A 23,144-nucleotide genomic window follows, 5' to 3' on the forward strand; every position below is an offset into this window, starting at 1 on the left:
CTGAGCATATTTAGATATGCATTTTAAAAAGAAAAAATGTTGGGTTTCATGTCTCTTTAAATAGAAGCATGGGTTAAAGAACCTCTTTTTACTCAAAATTACATTAAATCATAAGATGTCCTCCTGAGGAAAAGCTGTAGGCCACTTTTGGGCCTTATGCAACAAAACGTTATAATTAGGAGGGAGTTCTATTTAAACATATGGGTAGGAGGCACTTTTGGACCCTAATCATAGAAAACAAGAAATTAAAGTTGCAAATAAACTCCTAGATTATGAGTTTTGCGGTAAGGTGAAAAAGCAGCGTTAACAGGTCCTAATGCTGCTTTTTTACGCCCGCTGCTATTACGAGTCTTGCAGGTATAGGTGTACCGCACGCTTTTTTGGCCTTACCGCAAACCTACTTACGTAAATTTCATAAAGGCTTTTTTCTATGGGACTTCCATAGCGCCGGTATAAGGAGTCTGCCTGGAAGGCCAAAAAACGAGCGGTACAGCCTCTACCGCCAAGATTCCTAACGCATTCTAAAGTCAGTAGTTATGAGTTTTACACTACAACACTGTAGCATAAAACTCATAACTAAAGTGCTAAAACGTACACTAACACCCATAAACTACCTATTAACCCCTAAACCGAGGCCCTCCCGCATCGCAAACACTAAGGTAAAATTATTAACCCCTATTCTGCCGCTCCCGACATCGCCACCACTATAATAAACATATTAACCCCTAAACCGCCGCACTCCCGCCTCGCAATCATTAGTTAAATATTATTAAACCCTAATCTGCCGCCCCTAACATCGCCGCCACCTACATTATACTTATTAACCCCTAAACTGCTGTCCCCAACGTTGCCACCACTATTCTAAATTTATTAACCCTTTAAACCTGTCTAACCCTAACCCTAACACCCCCTAACTTAAATATAATTAAAATATATCTAAATAAAATTCCTATCATTAACTAAATTATTCCTATTTAAAACTAAATACTTACCTATAAAATAAACCCTACGCTAGCTACAATATAACTAATAGTTACATTGTAGCTAGCTTAGGGTTTATTTTTATTTTACAGGCAAGTTTGTATTTATTTTAACTAGGTAGAATAGTTACTAAATAGTTATTAACTATTTAATAACTACCTAGCTAAAATAAATACAAATTTACCTGTAAAATAAAACCTAACATAAGTTACACTAACACCTAACACTACACTACAATTAAATAACTTACATAAATTAAATACAATTAAATAAATTAAATACAATTAGCTAAATTACAAAAACAAACACTAAATTACAGAAAATAAAAAACAAATTACAAGATATTTAAACTAATTACACCTAATCTAAGAACCCTATAAAAAATAAAAAAGCCCCCCCCCAAAAAAACAAACAAAACCCTAGCCTAAACTAAACTATCAATAGCCCTTAAAAGGGCCTTTTGCGGGGCATTGCCCCAAAGAAATCAGCTCTTTTACCTGTAAATAAAAAATACAAATACCTCCCCAACAGTAAAACCCACCACCCACACAACCAACACCCCAAATAAAACCCTAACTAAAAAAACCTAAGCTCCCCATTGCCTTAAAATGGGCATTTGGATGGGCATTGACCTTAAAAGGGCATTTAGCTCTATTGCTGCTCAAAGCCCTAACCTTAAAAATAAAACCCACCCAATACACCCTTAAAAAATCCTAACACTAACCCCGAAGATTCACTTACCAGGAGAAGTCTTCATCCAAGGGGCAAGATGTCCTCAACAAAGCCGGCAGAAGTGGTCCTCCAGACAGGCAGAAGTGGTCCTCCAGACGGGCACCTTCTATCTTCATCCTTCCAACGCGGAGCGGCTCCATCTTCAAGACATCCGGTCGTGGAGCATCCTCTTCCAACGAAGTCTTCTTGCTGAATGAATATCTCTTTAAGTGACGTCATCCAAGATGGCGTCCCTTAGATTCCGATTGGCTGATAGAATCAGCCAATTGGAATTAAGGTAGAAAAAATCCTATTGGCTGATGCAATCAGCCAATAGGATTGAACTTCAATCCTATTGGCTTATCCAATCAGCCAATAGGATTGAGCTCGCATTCTATTGGCTGTTCCAATCAGCCAATAGAATGCAAGCTCAATCCTATTGGCTGATTGCATCAGCCAATAGGATTTTTTCTACCTTAATTCCGATTGGCTGATAGAATTCTATCAGCCAATCGGAATCTAAGGGACGCCATCTTGGATGACGTCACTTAAAGAGATATTCATTCAGCAAGAAGACTTCGTAAGTCTTCGTAAGGCGCCGGATGTCTTAAAGATAGAGTCGCTCCACATCGGATAAAGATAGAAGATGCCGTCTGGATGAAGACTTCTGCCCGTCTGGAGGACCACTTCTGCCGGCTTCGTTGAGGACATCTTGCCGCTTGGATGAAGACTTCTCCCGGCGCCGGATGTCTTGAAGATGGAGTCGCTCCACATCGGATAAAGATAGAAGATGCCGTCTGGATGAAGACTTCTGCCCGTCTGGAGGACCACTTCTGCCAGCTTCGTTGAGGACATCTTGCCGCTTGGATGAAGACTTCTCCCGGTAAGTGAATCTTCGGGGGTTAGTGTTACAATTTTTTAAGGGTGTATTGGGTGGGTTTTATTTTTAGGTTAGGGCTTCAGGCAGCAATAGAGCTAAATGCCCTTTTAAGGGCAATGCCCATCCAAATGCCCTTTTCAGGGCAATGGGGAGCTTAGGTTTTTTAATTTAGGGTTTTATTTGGGGGGTTGGTTGTGTGGGTGGTGGGTTTTACTGTTGGGGGGGTATTTGTATTTTTTATTTACAGGTAAAAGAGCTGATTTCTTTGGGGCAATGCCCCGCAAAAGGCCCTTTTAAGGGCTATTGATAGTTTAGTTTAGGCTAGGGTTTTTTTTTATTTTGGGGGGGCTTTTTTATTTTGATAGGGCTCTTAGATTAGGTGTAATTAGTTTAAATATCTGATCATTTGTTTTTTATTTTCTGTAATTTAGTGTTTGTTTGTTTTTGTAATTTAGCTAATTGTATTTAATTTATTTAATTGTATTTAACTTATGTAAGTTATTTAATTGTAGTGTAGTGTTAGGTGTTAGTGTAACTTAGGTTAGGTTTTATTTTACAGGTACATTTGTATTTATTTTAGCTAGGTAGTTATTAAATAGTTAATAACTATTTAGTAACTATTCTACCTAGTTAAAACAAATACAAACTTGCCTGTAAAATAAAAATAAACCCTAAGCTAGCTACAATGTAACTATTAGTTATATTGTAGCTAGCGTAGGGTTTATTTTATAGGTAAGTATTTAGTTTTAAATAGGAATAATTTAGGTAATGATAGGAATTTTATTTAGATATATTTTAATTATATTTAAGTTAGGGGGTGTTAGGGTTAGGGTTAGACTTAGGTTTAGGGGTTAATAAGTTTAGAATAGAGGCGGCGACGTTGGAGGCGGCAGATTAGGGGTTAATAAATGTAGGTAGGTGGCTGCGACATTGGGGGAGGCAGATTAGGGGTTAATAGGGATAAATGTAGGTGTCGGCGATGTCGGGGGCGGCAGATTAGGGGTTAATAAGTGTAAGATTAGGGGTGTTTAGACTCGGGGTTCATGTTAGGGTGTTAGGTGTAAATATAGCTTTAGTTTCCCCATATAAATCAATGGGGCTGTGTTACTGAGTTTTACGCTGCTTTTTTGCAGGTGTTAGACTTTTTCTCAGCCGGCTCTCCCCATTGATGTCTATGGGGAAATCGTGCACAAGCACGTACAAGCAGCTCACTGCTCACTTAAGCAGCGCTGGTATTGGAGTGCAGTGTGGAGCACAATTTTGCTCTACGCTCACTTCTTGCCTTTTTAACGCCGGGTTTATAAAAACCCGTAATTCCAGCGCTGCAGGGAAGTGAGCGGTGAGAATAAACTGCAAGTTAGCACCGCACAGCTCATAACGCAAGACTTGTAATCTACCCGAAAGAGTTTCAAGTAGTCAAAGGACCACCTGAAATTGAAGGCTGCATCATATGATATTTTAAGAGCGCTAAAACAATGTAGAAATATGATAACAAACAAATCCTTATTTGTTACCCTTTCTGAACCATCAAAATATAAACTATTGAGATTAACATCACTGCGATAGTGAGGTAGAGGAGAGGCCGCCGTGCCACTATATATAAGTACTGGTACCGCTATACTGGTACCGCTATACTTATGGGAAATTCGAAATAAGAGTGGCAAGAAAGAAAAGGAACATTCCTAGAGTTAACTTTTTTTGTTTTTCTTTCTTTTGTGGTAATCGATATTTGTTCTTAATTTAACTGGTTGGTGTATCAGGCATATAGTGCCGTGGAAAAGGAGTAAGTTACCACGGAAGAGCAAGTCCCTGAACTTTTATACTTAGAAGTGAGGGTTAAAACCCTAATTGGACATCCCTAAATATTATATAAGGCAGAAATATATCATATGGTAATTGTTGGGCCAAGATGAAACTCAGGGGGGCATATAGCTCGTTTAAATCCTGTATTATTTTGCTAAATAAGCTATGCTAAATATTACTATATGAAGGAAAGATATCAAAATTATTTTGCTCTGGTGAGTCAGCTAGATAGCATTTATATTGCCTTATTATTTCAAATGTGGTTATATGTGTTTTGGGACATAAAAATCTGAAAGGTGCTGTTTTTTTTTTTTGTTTTTTTTTTGTTTCTATTTGGATAGATGGTATCAGGAGCTAAGAAATTAATACTGGTTAAGTAAGTTGATGCCAATCTAGCATATAAGTATTTCTTAAGCAGAGACTAAGCTGATTGCATAAGGAAAGTGTATGATCCTCTGTTTTTGATATACTACTGTTAAAAGGATGAGTCCAATGGCAATATTGCAGGTAATATAAATGGTCGAAGTAATTGAGATAGTACAGGCCCTTATTCACTAGTAATATCACTAAAAGCAACACAACTTAAGTTTGTTTCACACCAAGGTTGTATATTAAAAATCACAAAAAGAAAAAAGGAAAAAAAAAAAAAAAGAGGGAAAAAAGGGGGAAGAAAGGAAGGGGAAAAGGAAAGAAAAAAAAAAGAAAAAAAAGGGGGAATAAAAAAAAAAAAAAAAAAGGGGAACACATAGATTTTTATTTGCTGTTCACGATTTTTTTTTTTTTATGCTGTTTACAGGTTTATACCTGATAATGTACACTTGATTTATTTTCTTGCACTATCCTTAATGGAAAAATGTATCACCCAGGTGAAATCTAATTCACCCAAAATGCCTGTAAAAACAAAAGACAAAAAAAGTAAAACGATGGATACCAGTATAGATAGTGTAGCAGAATCTAATAAAATGCCGTTCGACCCACAAGTATTCATTTCGCAGTTGACAGAGATATTTTCTCCACAATTTGAAGGGATAAAGAAAGAGCTAGGGACTATCTCTTCTGAAATAGTCACGCTATCCTCTGAAGTAAGGCAGTTTGCGGCCAGACTAACAGAGGCAGAAACCAGAATCTCTGATGTAGAGGACGTAACTCATATACATGAAGACCTAATTCAGAAACAAGAAACTAAAATTAAAAGTATGCAGATATGCCTGGAGGATCTTGAGGATCGCTCCAGGCGTAATAATATCAGGATAGTAGGCCTACCAGAAATACCAGAGTATGATGACCTAATGAAATTTACCGCAATTACATTACCACAAGCATTAGGGATGTCCCCGCAGTTGTTACCATTGTCAATAGAGAGAGCTCATAGGGTGGGCCCAAAGAATTCTTCCCGGGATGGGGTCTTAAAAAACAGAATCTGTGTTTTCAAATTACTAAAATTCCAAGATAAGATTGAAATATTGAAATTATTTTAAAAAAATGAACCTCCTATCTTTGGAAAGAGCAGGATTTTGTTGTTTCAGGACTTCTCCTTTGAGACCTCCTCAAAGAGAAAATTAATGGCCCCATACTGTACGCAACTGATAAATAGGGGGATAAAAGCTCGCCTGGTCTACCCGGCACGTATAATTGTAGATGATAAAGGTGCCAGATATGTTTTTGATAAGGTGGAAGAAGTCAAAAAATATTTAGAGACTGGGTAATTATTATTAGAATACATACAAGAAAAAGGTGTGTACTATTTTGAGTCTGGTTTAAATAATAGGTACTTTATGCTAAATAGAAATAGTGAAGTTGTAATTTTTTGCATTTTATGTGTTTATAAAAAAATTTTTCCCTCTTGCTCTCCCTTCTCCCTATCCGCCCCCGGCGGGTGTCCCTCCCCGCCACCCCCCTGGGCAGTACTATGTGAGTGTTTATTAGATGAGTGAAGGACTTAAAATTCTTTCTTGGAACGTGGGGGGGATAACTTCCCCCATTAAGCGGAAATTAGTTATCAAAACATTAGCTAGTTATAAACCTGATGTGGTTCTCCTGCAGGAGACTCATCTGAGTGAGCAAGAAGCAGCAAAATTAAAAATAAAATGGGTGGGGGAAGTTGTCTCCACATCTGGGTCATATAGAAAGTGTGGGGTAGCTATTCTCTTTCATAAAGAACTAGATTATATATTATTGCCTATATGTAATATATATGCTCCAAATGAGTTTTCGATTGCTTTCTGGGAAGGAATAAAACTGAAGTTATTTCCGTTGGTTTCTGAGAATTTGATACTAGGAGGGGATTTTAACGCAACTCTTTGTCCAGAGTTAGATAGATTTTCAAAAATAAATAAAATGTGCCATAATAAAAATGCTAAATGCTAAAGACAATTTTGTTCAAAGTTGAAATTAGTGGATGTATGGCGGTTTAAAAATCCTGATGTAGTTGCGTTCTCATGTGAATCAAAAACACATTGTACCTTCTCTAGAATAGATTTATTTTTAATTTCGGAAACACTAGTTTTGCAGGATCTAGAGAGTGAAATGGGAGATTTCTGTGTCTCAGACCATGCTATTGTCTCATTAACATTTCCCTCAGGTAATAAAGAAAAGTGTAAAGTACCGAGATTTATTTTTCCCCGTCACTTATACACTAATTCGAAATTTGTTAATTTTTTAAAAACTTCATGGCAGCGGTATTATAATGAGAATCTAAATTACCTTTGTAAACCAGATATTTTTTGGGAAGCTTTTAAAGCGGTGCTACGGGGGGAGATCCAGTCTTATGTGAGCATAGGAAAGAAAAAGAATAGAGCGCGAGAAATTCAAATCACAAATCAAGTTAAGAACTCTTATAGAAAATACTATTTAAACCCGACAGTGGCTAATTGGGGAAAATATAGAGATAATAGAAAAGAGATCTTTTTCTAAAACAAAAACTAGTAGATGAGGAAACAAAGATTAATCTTTATTTTAGAGGGGTGCATGGTTGCTCCGCAAAATATCTGGCCAAATTGACTAAAGCAAGAAAAAAAAAAAAACTTATTTTAGCTGTTCAAACAGATAAAGGCAGAATTACTGAGACTAATTGTAGAATTAATTGTAGAAACTTTTCATACCTACTATCAACAGCTCTATACCAGAATTGAAATAGATAACGGGAAGCAAGATATGTTTTGGAATTCGATAAAGGTACCTAAAATATCCGGTGATGATCTAACTATAATTAATGCTCCGATTTCTATGGAAGAAATTAGTAAAGCAATAGATAATCTAAAGCTGAACAAAGCAGCAGGTCCGGATGGATTCCCTGCAGAGTTTTATAGATGCCTAAATAGTGATATACTCTCGATATTAGAAAAACTTTTTAATTCTTATTTTTGTACACAGAGTCCTATCTCAAGTTATTTCTCCGCAGCAAATATTTCTCTTATCCTAAAAAAGGATAAAAATGCGGAAGATCCAGCTTCATATAGGCCAATTTCAGTCTTAAATATAGATTATAAAATATTAATGTCTATTATTGCATCTAGATTATCTTCCTGTCTGCATAAAATTATTCATCCATATCAAACCGGATTTATGGCAGACAGGAATCCATCCAAAAATATCCGTAAATTGGTTAATATTTTGGATTATGCTTGGAACATAGATAAGGATAAGCAGGAACCTTTATGGCAGGATGTTGCTATCCTCTCTTTAGACGCTGTCAAAGCGTTTGACTCAATTGTGTGGGAGTATTTATTTCGAGCACTAGACCAATTTGGATTTAAAGGGGAATTTGTACAATTTATTAGTAGATTATATCATAACCCTATATCTTTTATCTTGGTTAATGGTATGATATCACCTAAAATAACATTGCAAAGAGGGACTAGACAGGGGTGTCCCCTGTCCCCGTTACTGTTTAATATTACGTTGGAACCTCTTGCAATTCGTTTCAGAGAAGTTCTTTCTGGAGTCCCAGTTGGTACACAGTCTATTAAAACGCTATTATATGCAGACGACGTGCTAGTTTTTTTGGTTAATATACAGTATTCCATACCAACGGTCCTTCAAATTTTGAAAATCTTTAGTTCTTTCTCAGGGTACAGGATAAATTTAGAAAAGAGTGAATTAATGCATTTAAATAATACTCAGACAGTAGTACCTAATATCCCATTTAAGCAAGTTGACGCGATTAAATATTTAGGGTTAGTTCTGCATAAAGACCCCAGCTTTTGGTATAAAGCTAACTTTGAGCCACTCTTTCGAAAAATCAATTTAGATCTACATCTTTGGGCAGCATTCCCATTGTCTTTGACAGCGCGTGTTAATTTAATTAAATCTATTATTTTTCCTCGCTTGCTGTACCCATTGCAGAATCTCCCTTTATTTATCCTAAATAAGGATTTGAAATTAATTAATGCTTTATTTTCCAAATTTATTTGGAATAATAAAAATCCTCGAATTGCTTTAGGAAAATTAATGCAAAAGGTGGACGTAGCAGGATTAGCATTGCCCAACCTCAAACTCTATAATATAGCCGCGCTGGTTAAAATAGCGATAGATTGGCTCGCAGGATCCAACTTAGTATCATCTGAGGAGATTGAAACCTTTTTAATTGCCCCGTTCTCTTTAAAGGCCATTTTACACTCTTCAATACAGAAGTTGCCGCAGAATATTAGCTGCCTCATTTCTATTAAAAATGTTGTACATGCTTGGCATAAATTCTGTACAGCTTTAGATCTAGATTTTTCCTGTTCTAAATTTCTACCTATTTTAGGTAATCCAAGTTTTCTCCCAGGGTTATACCAAAAAATATTTAAAGACTGGGCTGGAAAAGGCTTGCAATTTGTAAAACAAATTCTGGATGAAAACTACCAAATATTATCAGTAGAAGATATTTTTAGCAAATATGGGATTCCCAGGTCTGGCTTATTTGCTTATTTTCAAATTCGACACTTTATTGCAGTGCAGAAGTGGCGTGCCCCCATTATAACGGCGTGGCCGGACATCAAGCTATGTATACAAAAATGTACTGCAGGAGATGCGTCAAATTCTCTGTTGTATGATATCATGCTCAATAAACAGAGCCAGTTTATTAAGGATAACCTATGTAAAACTTGGACTCTTGTAATGCCCTTAGTGAAACATGAAACAATTAATCAGAGTTTTAAGTCCATGTCCAAGTGTAAAGTACCAATATCTTGGAAAGAATCTCATATGAAATTGATTAATAATTTCTATCTTTCACCATGGAAAATATCTAAGTTTTATCCTTTGGTGGCTAATCTTTGTCCGCGTTGTGCACATGGTAGGGCGGATTTACTTCATATGTTTTGGACATGCCCTAAAGTTAGTCAACTCTGGTTGAAAATTATTTTTTGGTTTAATAAATTATACAAAGTAACAATAGCTTTATCTGCGGTAGATATTATCTTTCTCTGCCCTCCAAATGATGCTATTAATTGTAATACCATAAATAGTTTAAATACAATTATATTGGCAGTTAGACACTGTATACTGAAAAAATTGGAAAGCTAAGAATAGCGGTGGGTTAGCTGTGGTTTTTAAAATATTGCAAGATCAAATAGTATTCGAATCGTATCATTTATTCGATGCTGCAGAGAAAAGAATTCAGAAATTTTTGTGGAAGTGGTCTCCTGTTATGCTATCCTATCCCACCTCGTCGCAAAAATTGATTCTCTCCCCCTTCTTATCATCAGTGAGTTTTGCGGAATTGACATTATTAAATGTCTTCCCGCATAGCTGGTTGGAACAGCCTGGTGGGGTGTGACGGGTGGGGATACCGCGGTGGTGGTGGGGGGGGGGGGGGGGGGGGGGGGGGGGGGGAGAGAGGAAAATGTTGTGTGTTTTTTTTTTTTTTCCTTATGATTCAGGATCCATGGTTTATAATCCTCAGTTGAGGTATGTTTTTTGGTTAAGAGGTGGAGTAGGAGCGGTGTCTCCTTGTCACTGATGTTGTAGAGGTGTGTCTCCATCACAAGTTTTGTTTTTTTTTTCTCTGTGATACTGAAGCTTTATTTTTTACCTTTCGAGTTAGGATGGAAAAAATCTGTTGTGTAGTTTTGTTGCTATTGATGTCATAGGAGCTGCGTCTCCAACAAATATTGTGTACAACATTTAAATTTTCTTTTTGCTGTATGTGGAAAAAAATCTGATAAATAAAAGATTAAAAAAAAAAAAGAGCTTACTGTATGAATGAACTAGGAAAGTAAAAGGGGGGAAAGGCAAGGGTAGCATTTCACATTTCTTGTTCTTATTTAAAGGGCCATGATACCCAAATGTTGAAACACTTGAAAGGGATGCAGCATAGCTGTAAAAAGATGACTAGAAAATATCACCTGAACATCTCTATGTAAAAAAGAAAGATATTTACCTCAAAATGTCCTAAGTATTCACACCTAATTGCAAAGGACTTTAAGCAGCAAATCAGTATGTATGTCCCGGGACAGGCAAGAGAGTGAGCTTTGTGCACACTCATATTATTTCCCTATTCAGTTTAAGGAAGTTTACTATGAAATCTCATGAGAGTTAAGTGAAATCTCATGAGATCACAGTAAAAGAGTTCATGACCTCATCGCTGTTGATGCTGATTGGATGCAGTTCATTTCTTCATATTTTTTTTTTACCTGCAGCTGGACAGCAGCTAAAGTATAACTTTTTACACAGAACTTACTCTGGTGAGCTGAGGAAATTGTGAGGTAAAATATCTTCCTTTTTTACATAGAGATGCTCAGGTGATATTTTCCTGTCAGCTTTTTACAGTTATGCTGCATCACTTTCAAGTGATTTAGCATATGAGTATTATGTCATTTTAAGTATATCATTATTCTAATTAGCTGAATGTGCTGAATTACCTTAATGTATTCATGCTGTAACAATTGGGTCTAAATGTCTGCTAAATAACAGTAATGATAACAACCAGTTATACTTTCTAAATTGGACTGGTCGTACTACAATAAATTGTGTTTTTCTCTAAAGGGTATTTGTTAAACTAAAAGAATATCTGTAATGTCGCACTTGTCTTAGAGGAATTTAATACTTAATTTGATTAAGAATTTGATGTGTACCTATCTCTGTGCACCAGCTATTGACTACAGTTATAGGAATCTACCAATATAGGGCCAGATTTCAAGTAGCACGCTAACAGTTATGCGCAAGCAATATCGGGTTTAAAGTTTAGTTCAAACGTGTGAGCACAATTACAATTTATGCTAGAATGATTGCCCCAAACTCAAAACTCTGGTTAGCTGTTTTGTGAAACAAAAAAGATCACAAAACAAATAAAAAATACATAACTAAGTACAGATACACTCCTAATAACACTATCTAATAAATATAAATATATATATATATATATATATATATATATATATATATAAAAGTTATAAGGTCTCAGGTGCTAGACAAAAAAGGCAGACAAAGGTCTGAAAGTAAATTATTTCAATAAAAACTTATTGCAGTACAACGGTCCCACCCCTTGCTTTCTCTCTCCTCCCTCTATTTTGCTGTCTCTCCCTCTCTCTTTTGCTCTCCCTCTCCCCTCTCTTTTGCTCTCTCACCCCTCTCTTTTGATCTCTCTCTCCCCCTCTCTTTTGCTCTCTCTCCCCCATCTCTCTCTCCTCCCTCTTTTTTGCTCTCTCTCCCCCCTCTCTTTTGCTCTCTCTCTCTCCACCCTCTCTTTTGCTCTCTCTCTCCACCCTCTCTTTTGCTCTCTTTCCCCACCCTCTCTTTTGCTCTCTCTCTCCCTCCTCTCTTTTGCTCTCTCTCTCCCCCCTCTCATTTGCCCTTTCTCTCTCCACCCTCTTGTTTGCTCTCTCTCCCCCTCTCTTTTGCTCTCTCTCTCCCCCTGTCTTTTGCTCTCTCTCTCCCCCTCTCTTTTGCTCTCTCTCTCCTCTCTCTCTCTCCCCTCTCTTTGGCTCTCTCTCTCTCCCCCTCTCTTTTGCTCTCTCTCTCCACCCTCTCTTTTGCTCTCTCTCTCTCCCTCTCTCTCTCTCTCTCTCTCTCTCCTCTCTCTATCTCTCCCCCTCTCTTGCTCTCTCTCTCCTCTTTTGATCTCTCTCCCCCTCTCCCCCTCTCTTTTGATATCTCCCCCCTTCTCTTTTGCTCTCTCCCCCTCTTTTTTGCTCTCTCTCTTTCTCCCTCTCTCTTGCTCTCTCTCTTCCCCCTCTCTTTTGCGCTCTCCCCCTCTCTTTCCTCTCTTTTGCGCTCTTTCTCTCTCTCCCTCTCTTTTGCTCTCTTTCTCTCCCCCCCTCTCTTTTGCTCTCTCTCCCCTCTCTTTTGCTCTCTCTCCCCCTCTCTTTTGCTCTCTCCCCCCTCGCTTTTGCTCTCTCTCCCCATCTCTTTTGCTCTCTCTCTACCCCTCTCTTTTGCTCTCTCTCACCTTTCTCTTTTGCTCTCTCTTCCCCCTCTCTTTTGCCCTCTCCCCCTCTCTTTTGCGCTCTCCCCCCTCTCTTTTGCGCTCTCCCCCCTCTCTTTTGCTCTCTCCGTCTCACCCTCTCTTTTACTTTCTCTCTCTCCCCCTCTCTTTTGCTCTCTCTCTCCTCTCTTTTGCTCTCTCTCCCCCCTCTTTTTTGCTCTCTCTCACCCTCTCTTATGCTCTCTCTCCCATCTCTTTTGCTCTCTCTCCCCCCTCTTTTGCTATCTCTCCCCCCTCTTTTTTGCTCTCTCTCACCCTCTCTTATGCTCTCTCTCCCATCTATTTTGCTCTCTCTCACCCTCTTTTGCTCTCACTCCTCTCTCTCTTTTGCTCTCCTCCCTCTCTTTTGCTCTTTCTCTCTCCCCCCTCTCTTTTGCTCTCACTCTCCCCATCTCTTTTGCTCTCACTCTTCCTTCCTCTCTTTTGCTCTCTCTCTCTCCCCTCTCTTTTGCTCTCTCCCCCTCTCTTTTGCTCTCTCTCTCCCTCTCCCCTTCTCTTTTGCTCTCTCCCTCCTCTCTTTTGCTCTCTCTCTCCCCCCTCTCTTTTGCTCTCTCTCTCCCCCCTCACTTTCTCTCTCTCTCTCTCTCTCTCTCTCTCCCCTCTCTTTTGCTCTCTCTCTCCCCCCTCTCTTTTGCTCTCTCTCTCCCCTCTCTCTTTTGCTCTCTCTCCCCCTCTCTTGCTCTCTCTCCCCTTCTCTTGCTCTCTCTCTTCCCCCTCTATTTTACGCTCTCTCTCTCCCCCTCTCATTTGATCTCTCTCCCACCTCTTTTGCTCTCTCTCTCCCCCTCTCTCTTTTGCTCTCTCTCCCCCCCTCTCTTTTGCTCTCTCTCCCATCTATTTTGCTCTCTCTCCCCCTCTCTTTTGCTCTCTCTACCCCTTCTCTTTTGCTCTCTCTTTTGCTCTCTCTCCCCACTCTCTTTTGCTCTCTCTCTCTCTCTTTTGCTCTCTCCCCCCTCTCTTTTGTACTCTCTCCCTCTCTCTCTCCCTCTCTTTTGCTCTCTCTCCTGTCTCTTGCTCTCTCTCTCCCCCATATATTTTGCTCTCTCTCCCCCTCTCTTTTGCTCTCTCTCCCCCTTATCTTTTGCTCTCTCTCCCCCTCTCTTTTGCTCTCTCTCCCCCTTATCTTTTGCTCTCTCTCTCCCTGTCTCTGTTGCTCTCTCTCTCCCATCTCTTTTGCTCTCTCTCTCCCCCTCTCTTTTGCTCTCCCTCCCCCTTCTATTTTGCTCTCTCTCTCCCCCTCTCTTTAGCTCTCTCTCTCCCCTCTCTTTTGCGCTCTCTCCCTTCTCTTTTGCTTTCTCTCTCCCCCTCTCTCTTTTGCTCTCTCTCTCCCCCTCTCTTTTGCTCTCTCTCCCATCTATTTTGCTCTCTCTCTTCCCCTCTCTTTTGCTCTCTCTCCCCCTTCTCTTTTGCTCTCTCTCCCCACTCTCTTTTGCTCTCTCTCTCTCTTTTGCTCTCCCCCTCTCTTTTGTACTCTCTCCCTCTCTCTCCCTCTCTTTTGCTCTCTTTCTCTCTCCCCCTCTCTTTTGCTCTCTCTCCTGTCTCTTGCTCTCTCTCTCCCCCATATATTTTTCTCTCTCTCTCTCCCCCTCTCTTTTGCTCTCTCTCCCCCCTCTCTTTTGCTCTCTCTCTCTCTCCCTCTATTTTGCTCTCTCTCTCCCCGTCTCTGTTGCTCTCTCTCTCCCATCTATTTTGCTCTCTCTCCCCCCCTCTCTTTTGCTCTCTCTCCCCCTTCTCTTTTGCTCTCTCTCCCCACTCTCTTTTGCTCTCTCTCTCTCTTTTGCTCTCTCCCCCCCTCTCTTTTGTACTCTCTCCCTCTCTTTGCTCTCTTTCTCTCCCCCTCTCTTTTGCCCTCTCTCCTGTCTCTTGCTCTCTCTGTCCCCCATATATTTTGCTCTCTCTCTCCCCCCTCTCTTTTGCTCTCTCTTCCCCTTATCTTTTGCTCTCTCCCCCCTCTCTTTTGCTCTCTGTCTCTCTCCCTCTATTTTGCTCTCTCTCTCCCTGTCTCTGTTGCTCTCTCTCTCCCATCTCTTTTGCTCTCTCTCTCCCCCTCTCTTTTGCTCTCCCTCCCCCTTCTATTTTGCTCTCTCTCTCCCCCTCTCTTTAGCTCTCTCTCTCCCCTCTCTTTTGCGCTCTCTCCCTTCTCTTTTGCTTTCTCTCTCCCCCCTCTCTTTTGCGCTGTCTTTCTCACCCTCTATTTTGCTCTCTCTCCCCTCTCTTTTGCTCTCTCTCCCCTCTCCTTTGCTCTCTCTCCCCCTCTTTTGCTATCTCTACCCCTCTCTTTTGCTCTCTCTCTCCCTCTCTTTTGCTCTCTCTCCCATCTCTTTTGCTCTCTCTCACCCTCTTTTGCTTTCTCTCCTCCCTCTCTTTTGCTCTCTCTCCCCCTCTCTTTTGCTCTCTCTCCCCCTCTCTTTTGTTCTCTCTCCCACCTCTCTTTTGCTCTCTCCCCCTCTCTATTTTGCTCTCTCTCCCCCTCTCTTTTGCTCTCTCTCCCATCTATTTTACTCTCTCTCCCCTCTCTTTTGCTCTCTCTCCCCCTTCTCTTTTGCTCTCTCTCCCTACTCTCTTTTGCTCTCTCTCTCTTTTGCTCTCTCTCCCCCTCTCTCTTTTGCACTTTCTCCCCTCTCTTTTGCGCTCTCTCTCTCTCTCCCTCTCTTTTGCTCTCTTTCTCTCCCCCTCTCTTTTGCTCTCTCTCTCCTGTCTCTTGCTCTCTCTCTCTCCTCTCTTGCTCTATCTATCTCCTCCCCCTCTATTTTATGCTCACTCTCTCCCCCCTCTCTTTTGCTCTCTCTCTCCCCCTCTCTTTTGCTTTCTCTCCCCCATATCTTTTGCTCTCTCCCCCCTCTCTTTTGCTCTCTCTCCCCCTTCTCTTTTGCTCTCTCTCCCCCTCTATTTTGCTCTCTCTCTCCCCTCTCTTTTGCACTCTCTCCCCTCTCTTTTGCTCTCACTCTCTCCCCCCTCTCTTTTGCTCTCTCTGTCCCCCTCTCTGTTGCTCTCTCTCCCCATCTCTTTTGCTCTCTCTCTCCCCCTCTCTTTTGTTCTCTCTCCCCCTTCTATTTTGCTCTCTCTTCTCCTCTCTTTTGCTCTCTCCCCCCTCTCTTTTGCGCTCTCTCCCCTCTCTTTTGCGCTCTCTCCCTTCTCTTTTGCACTCTCTCTCTCTCTCTTACCCTCTCTTTTGCTCTCTCTCCTGCCTTCTCTTTTTCTCTCTCTCTCCCCTCTCTTTTGCTCTCTCTCCTCTCTCCTTTGCTCTCTCTCCCCCTCTTTTGCTATCTCTCCCCCTCTCTTTTGCTCTCTCTCCCATCTCTTTTGCTCTCTCTCACCCTCTTTTGTTCTCACTCCTCCTTCTCTTTTGCGCTCTCTCCCTCTCTCTTTTGCTCTCTCTCCCCTCTGTTTTGCTCTCTCTCTCCCCCCTCTCTTTTGCTCTCACTCTCCCCCCTCTCTTTTGCTTTCTCTCTCCCCCCCTCTCCTTTGCTCTCTCTCCCCCTCTCTTTTGCTCTCTCCCCTCTCTTTTGCTCTGTCTCCCACCTCTCTTTTGCTCTCTCTCTCCCCCCTCTCTTTTGCTCTTTCTCCCCCCTCTCTTTTGCTCTCTCTCCCCCCTCTCTTTTGCTCTCTCTCCCCCCTCTCTTTTGCTCTCTCTCCCCCTCTCTTTTGCTCTCTGTCCCCCCTCTTTTGCTTTCTCTCTTTTGATCTCTCTCCCCCCTCTTTTGCCCCCTCTTATGCGCTCTCTCTCACGGCAGATGGCCGCTCCCGTCCAGCCCCACCCTGTCACCCACCCATCATGCCCCAGCCCACCCCCATCATGCCCGGCCCCACCCCCTTCATGTCTGGCCGGCCTCGCCCCCTTCATGGATCAGGTGCCAGATCAGTTTGTTGAAGGCCAGGTATGCTTGTCTTTGTGCAGTCTCTACTTTGCATGATCACTTCGGACAAACACACGACCTTTTATATTATAGGATAAGTGCATTGGAGCCCTTTGCAGTCAAGTAGTGTGTATAGATATATATTTGACCCAAAAAAAATCATATATATAGAAATATCTATTTATGAATAAATAGAACATATTTTTTTATGTGAAGAACTTGAGAAAATGCTATCAGGTTTATGCGCGAGTAGGGTGTTAGTTATTTCCCACTTTTTTGCTCCATTGAAGTCTATAGGGAATACATTAACGTGGTTGCGTCATTCAAAGTTTGTCTTTTTGCGCGCGTCTGGTTAGCGCGCAAGCGAAATCTTTTAACTTTCAACTTGTAATACCAGCGTTACCTGACGCGTGCAAAAAAGCTTACTTCTAGTGGAGTGAGCGTGCCAGCGGGAACAGTAAATAGCGCTCTGCTCGTAATCTGGCCCATATTAAGGTCTATTTGAGAGAAAAAGATAAAAAAACAAAAATCGAAACCTTTCTTCTCTCATAAATGTGATATTAAACATCAATTTGTTTAGTCATAAATGATAATGGAATAGTATTCTAACAAATTCAGCTCTTTTTAAGAAAGTATTGTATTATCTCTTATAGTGACATGGGAACATAAATACAAAGCAAAGACTTGGTATATAATATGGGATGAGATATGCAATAAGGTAATGCTGAGGCATCAAGAGGAGAAAACATCCTGAAATATCATATAACAGTTTTGCATTTAAAACCAACATTTAGTAGCAAACTAAATAACATAAGAAGAAAGAGAAATGTTTAACATTTAACCTTTACTCCACTGCGACTCAAAGGAGTGTTGTGTCAAACAGGTAAAGATAATACTTGGCCAAATATATTCCTCCTGTATGTATATATATATATATATATATATATATATATATATATATATATATATATAAAGACTCATTGAGTACTTTATTAGGTTGGATCTAAGTTGTCAGATTCGTTGTCACTTTTTATGGGTTTATCAATTGGTATCCTTTCCTCGGCATCCCGGTGCTGAGAAAAGTATTCAGGCAGCAAGAGGTTCTCAATCTTTAAATAATCCTCATCTAGGCGCCGAAACATCTCCTATCCTCGTATTGTCGCCATCTTTAGCTTTATGGCTTAGATAAAAAGATCTGTGTAGACAGGTTAGAGTAGTGATCTAGGTCTGTGTAGTCCAGGAATCACTACCATTCCTAGTACTGTATGGACCAGATGTGGCTACAAACTGCGGACTTCCTGGGGGGTTATCACCAAAGAGCCACTGCAGATGGCCTCAACAGTCCTTTTCACAGCTCCTAATTCATTAAAGGGAGAGTCACCAGAATTGTTGTTGTTTAAAAAGATAGATAATCCCTTTATTACCTATTCCGCAGTTTTGCATAACCAACACAGTTATAATAATACACATTTTACCTCTGTAATTACCTTGTATCTAAGCCTCTGCAAACTGCCCCCTTATTTCAGTTCTTTTGACAGACTAGCATTTTAGCCAATCAGTGCTCACTCCTAGGTAACTTCACATGCGTGAGCTCAATGTTATCTGTATGAAACACATAAACTAATGCCCTCTAGTAGTGAAAAACTGTCAGCTAAGAGGTGGCCTTCAAGGTCTATTAGCATATGAACCTCCTAGGTTTAGCTTTCAACTAAGAATACCAAGAGAACAAAGCAAAATTGGTGATAAAAGTAAATTGGAAAGTTTAAAATTACACGCCCTATTTCAGTGGTGCTCACACTTTTTTGTGTTGGGATCTACTTCTCAAATGACCAGCTCAACGAGATCTACCCATAAAAAAAAAGGCCGGCTCCTAAGCTTACATTCCTGCCTTTTCAAATAAAGATACCAAGAGAATGAAGAAACATTCGCCTAGATTACGAGTTTTGTGTTAGAGGCTGTGCGGTGCTAATGAGCAGTTTATGCTCACTGCAGACAGCGCTGGTATTACGGGTTTCTACAAACCCAGCGTTAGCCGCAAAAAAGTGAGCGTAGAGCAAAATTTAGCTCCACATCTCACCTCAATACCAGCGCTGCTTACGTTAGAGGTGAGCTGGTAAAACGTGCTCATGCACGATTTCCCCATAGGAATCAATGGGGAAGACCCGGCTGAAAAAAAACCTAACACCTGCAAAAAAGCAGCGTAAAGCTCCTAACGCAGCCCCATTGATTCCTATGGGGAAACACATTTTATGTCTAAACCTAACACCCTAACATGAACCCCGAGTCTAAACACCCCTAATATTACACTTATTAACCCCTAATCTGTCGCCCCTGACATCGCTGACACCTGCATTATGTTATTAACCCCTAATCTGCCGCTCCGGACACCGCTGCCACCTACATTATACTTATTAACCCCTAATCTGCCGCCCCCAACGTCGCCGACACCTACATTTTATTTATTAACCCGTAATCTGCCACCCCCTATGTTGCCGCAACCTACCTACATTTATTAACCCCTAATCTGCCGCCCCCAACGTCACTATAATAAAGTTATTGACCCCTAAACCTAAGTCTAACCCTAACACCCCCTAATTTAAATATAATTAAAATAAATCTAAATAAAATTACTACAATTAACTAAATAATTCCTATTTAAAACTAAATACTTACCTATAAAATAAACCATAAGCTAGCTACAATATAACTAACAGTTACATTGTAGCTAGATTAGGGTTTATTTTTATTTTATAGGCAACTTTTAACTAGGTACAATAGTTATTAAATAGTTATTAACTATTTAATAACTACCTAGTAAAAATAAAGACAAATTTACTTGTAAAATAAAACCTAACCTAAGTTACAATTACACCTAACACTACACTATAATTAAATTAATTACCTAAATTAAATACAATTAATTACAATTAAATAAAATTATCCAAAGTACGAAACAAAACAAACACTAAATTACAGAAAATAATAAAGAAATTACAAGATTTTTAAACTAATTACACTCTAATCCCCCTAACAAAATAAAAAGCCCCCCAAAATAAAAAAGCCCTACCCTACACTAAATTACAAATAGCCCTTAAAAGGGCCTTTTGCGGGGCATTGCCCCAAAGTAATCAGCTCTTTTACCTGTAAAAGAAAGTACAAATACCCCCCCCAACATTAAAACCCACCACTCACACAATCAACCCTACTCTAAAACCCACCCTTCATCCAGACGGATGCGGAGCAGGTCCATCTTCAAGACATCCGATGCGGAGCTTACTCTTCTGTTCACGGCCGACGACTGAATGAAGGTTCCTTTAAATGACGTCATCCAAGATGGCGTCCCTTCAATTCCGATTGGCTTATAGAATTCTATCAGCCAATCGGAATTGCATCAGCCAATAGGATTGAACTGGCATTCTATTGGCTGATTGGAACAGCCAATCGGAATTGCATCAGCCAATAGGATTGAACTGGCATTCTATTGGCTGATTGGAACAGCCAATAGAATGCCAGCTCAATCCTATTGGCTCATTGCATCAGCCAATAGGATTTTTCTACCTTAATTCCGATTGGCTGATAGAATTCTATCAGCCAATCGGAATTGAAGGGATGCCATCTTGGATGACGTCATTTAAAGGAACCTTCATTCAGTCGTCGGCCGTGGACAGAAGAGGATGCTCCGCGTCGGATGTCTTGAAGATGGACCCGCTCCGTGCCGGATGGATGAAGATAGAAGATGCCATCTGGATGAAGACTTCTGCCCGTCTGGAGGACCACTTCTGCCCGGTTGGATGAAGACTTCTGCCCGGTTGGGTGAAGACTTCTCACGGTAGGGTGATCTTCAAGGGGTTAGTGTTAGGTTTTTTAAAGGGGGGATTGGGTGGGCTTTAGAGTAGGGTTGGTTGTGTGGGTGGTGGGTTTTAATGTTGGGGGGGTATTTGTACTTTTTTTACAGGTAAAAGAGCTGATTACTTTGGGGCAATGCCCCGCAAAAAGCCCTTTTAAGGGCTATTTGTAATTTAGTGTAGGGTAGGGCTTTTTTATTTTGGGGGGCTTTTTATTTTGTTAGGGGTATTAGAGTAGGTGTAATTAGTTTAAAAATCTTGTAATTTCTTTATTATTTTCTGTTATTTTCTTCTCTTGGACTTCGTTTGAAGAGGATGCTCCGCGTTGGCTGGATTGAAGATGGACACGCTCCGCTATGGATGGATGAAGATAGAAGATGCCATCTGGATGAAGACTTCTGCCGCATGGAGGATCTCTTCTGCCCGGATCGGATGAAAACTTCTGCCCCTCTGGAGGCCCACTTGTGCCCGGGTGGGTGAAGACGTCTCAAGGTAGGGTGATCTTCAAGGGGGTAGTGTTAGGTTTTTTAAGGGGGGATTGGGTGGGTTTTAGAGTAGGGTTAGGAGTGTGGGTGGTGGGTTTTAATGTTGGGGAGGTATTGTATTTTTCTTACAGGTAAAAGAGCTGATTACTTTGGGGCAATGCCCCGCAAAGGCCCTTTTAAGGGCTATTTGTAATTTAGTATAGGGTAGGGCTTTTTATTATTTTGGGGGGGGGGGGCTTTTTTATTTTATTAGGGGGATTAGAGTAGGTGTAATTAGTTTAAAAAAATTGTAATTTTTTTATTTTCTGTAATTTAGTGTTTGTTGTTTTTCGTACTTTAGTTTATTTAATTTAATTGTAATTAATTGTAGTTAATTTAGGTAATGTATTTAATTGTAGTGTAGTGTTAGGTGTAATTGTAACTTAGGTTAGGGTTTATTTTACAGGTAAATTTGTACTTATTTTAACTAGGAAGTTATTAAATAGTTAATAACTATTTAATAACTATTCTACCTAAACTAAATACAAAGTTGCCTGTAAAATAAAAATAAACCCTAGGATAGCTACAATGTAACTATTAGTTATATTGTAGATATCTTAGGGTTTATTTTATAGGTAAGTATTTAGTTTTAAATAGGAATAATTTATTTAATTGTAGTTATTTTATTTAGATTTATTTAAATTATATTTAAATTAGGGGGTGTTAGGGTTAGGGTTAGACTTAGGTTTAGGGGTTAATAACTTTATTATAGTGGCAGCGACGACGTTGGCGGCGGCAGATTAGGGGTTAATAAGTGTCGGTAGGTTGTGGCGACGTTGGGGGGTCAGATTAGGGGTTAATAAATATAATGTAGGGTTCGGCGATGTTGGGGTCAGCAGATTAGGGGTTCATAGGGATAATGTAGGTGGCAGCGGTGTCCGGAGCGGCAGAGTAAGGGTTAATAATTATAATGTAGGTGGCAACGATGTCGGGGACGGCAGATTAAGGGTTAATAAGTGTAAGATTAGGGGTGTTTAGACTCGGGGTTCATGTTAGGGTGTTAGGTGTGCACATAAAATGTATTTCCCCATAGGAATCAATGGGGCTGCGTTAGGAGCTGAACGCTGCTTTTTTGCAGGTGTTAGGTTTTTTTTTTCAGCCGGCTCAGCCCCATTGTTTCCTATGGGGAAATCGAGCATGTTTAGCCAGCTCACCGCTACCGTAAGCAGCGCTGGTATTACAGTGAGATGTGGAGCTAAATTTTGCTCTCTGCTCACTTTTTTGAGGCTAACGCCGGGTTTAAAAAAACCCATAATACCAGCGTTGTCTGAAGGGTGCGTTGAAAAAAAAATGCTTGTTAGCAACGCACCCCTGTTACCGCAAAACTCGTAATCTCGGTGAATGTCTTTATTTTAACTAGGTAGTTATTAAATAGTTAATAACTATTTCATAACTATTGTACCTAGTTAAAAATTTGCCTGTAAAAAAAAATAAACCCTAAGCTAGCTACAATGTAACTATTAGTTATATTGTAGCTAGCTATTAGTTTATTTTATAGGTAAGTATTTATTTTTAAATAGGAATTATTTTAGTTAATTGTAGTAATTTTATTTAGATTTATTTTAATTATATTTAAGTTAGGGGGTGTTAGGGTTAGACTTAGGTTTAGGGGTTAATAACTTTATTATAGTGGCAGCGACGTTGGGGGCAGCAGATTAGGGGTTAATAAATGTAGGTAGGTGGCGGCGATGTTAGGGACAGCAGATTAGGGGTTAATAATATTTAACTAGTGTTTGCGATGCGGGAGTGCGGCGGTTTAGGGGTTAATATGTTTATTATAGTGGCGACGATGTCCGGTTAGGCAGATTAGGGGTTAAAAAAAATTATTTTAGTGTTTGCGATGTGGGGGGCCTCGGTTTAGGGGTTAATAGGTAGTTTATGGGTGTTAGTGTACTTTTAGCACTTTAGTTAAGAGTTTTATGATACGGCTTTGTAGTGTAAAACTCTTAACTACTGACTTTAAAATGCGGTACCAGTCTTGACAGGAGAAGGTCTACCGCTCACTTTTGGTCAGACTCGTAATACCGGCGCTATGCAAGTCCCATTGAAAATATAGGATATGCAATTGACGTAAGTGGAATTGCGGTATTTCTGAGTCTGGCCAAAAAAGTGAGCGGTACACCTGTACCTGCAAGA

This window comes from Bombina bombina, chromosome 4 (assembly GCF_027579735.1).
Source record: "Bombina bombina isolate aBomBom1 chromosome 4, aBomBom1.pri, whole genome shotgun sequence".
NCBI lineage: Eukaryota > Metazoa > Chordata > Amphibia > Anura > Bombinatoridae > Bombina > Bombina bombina.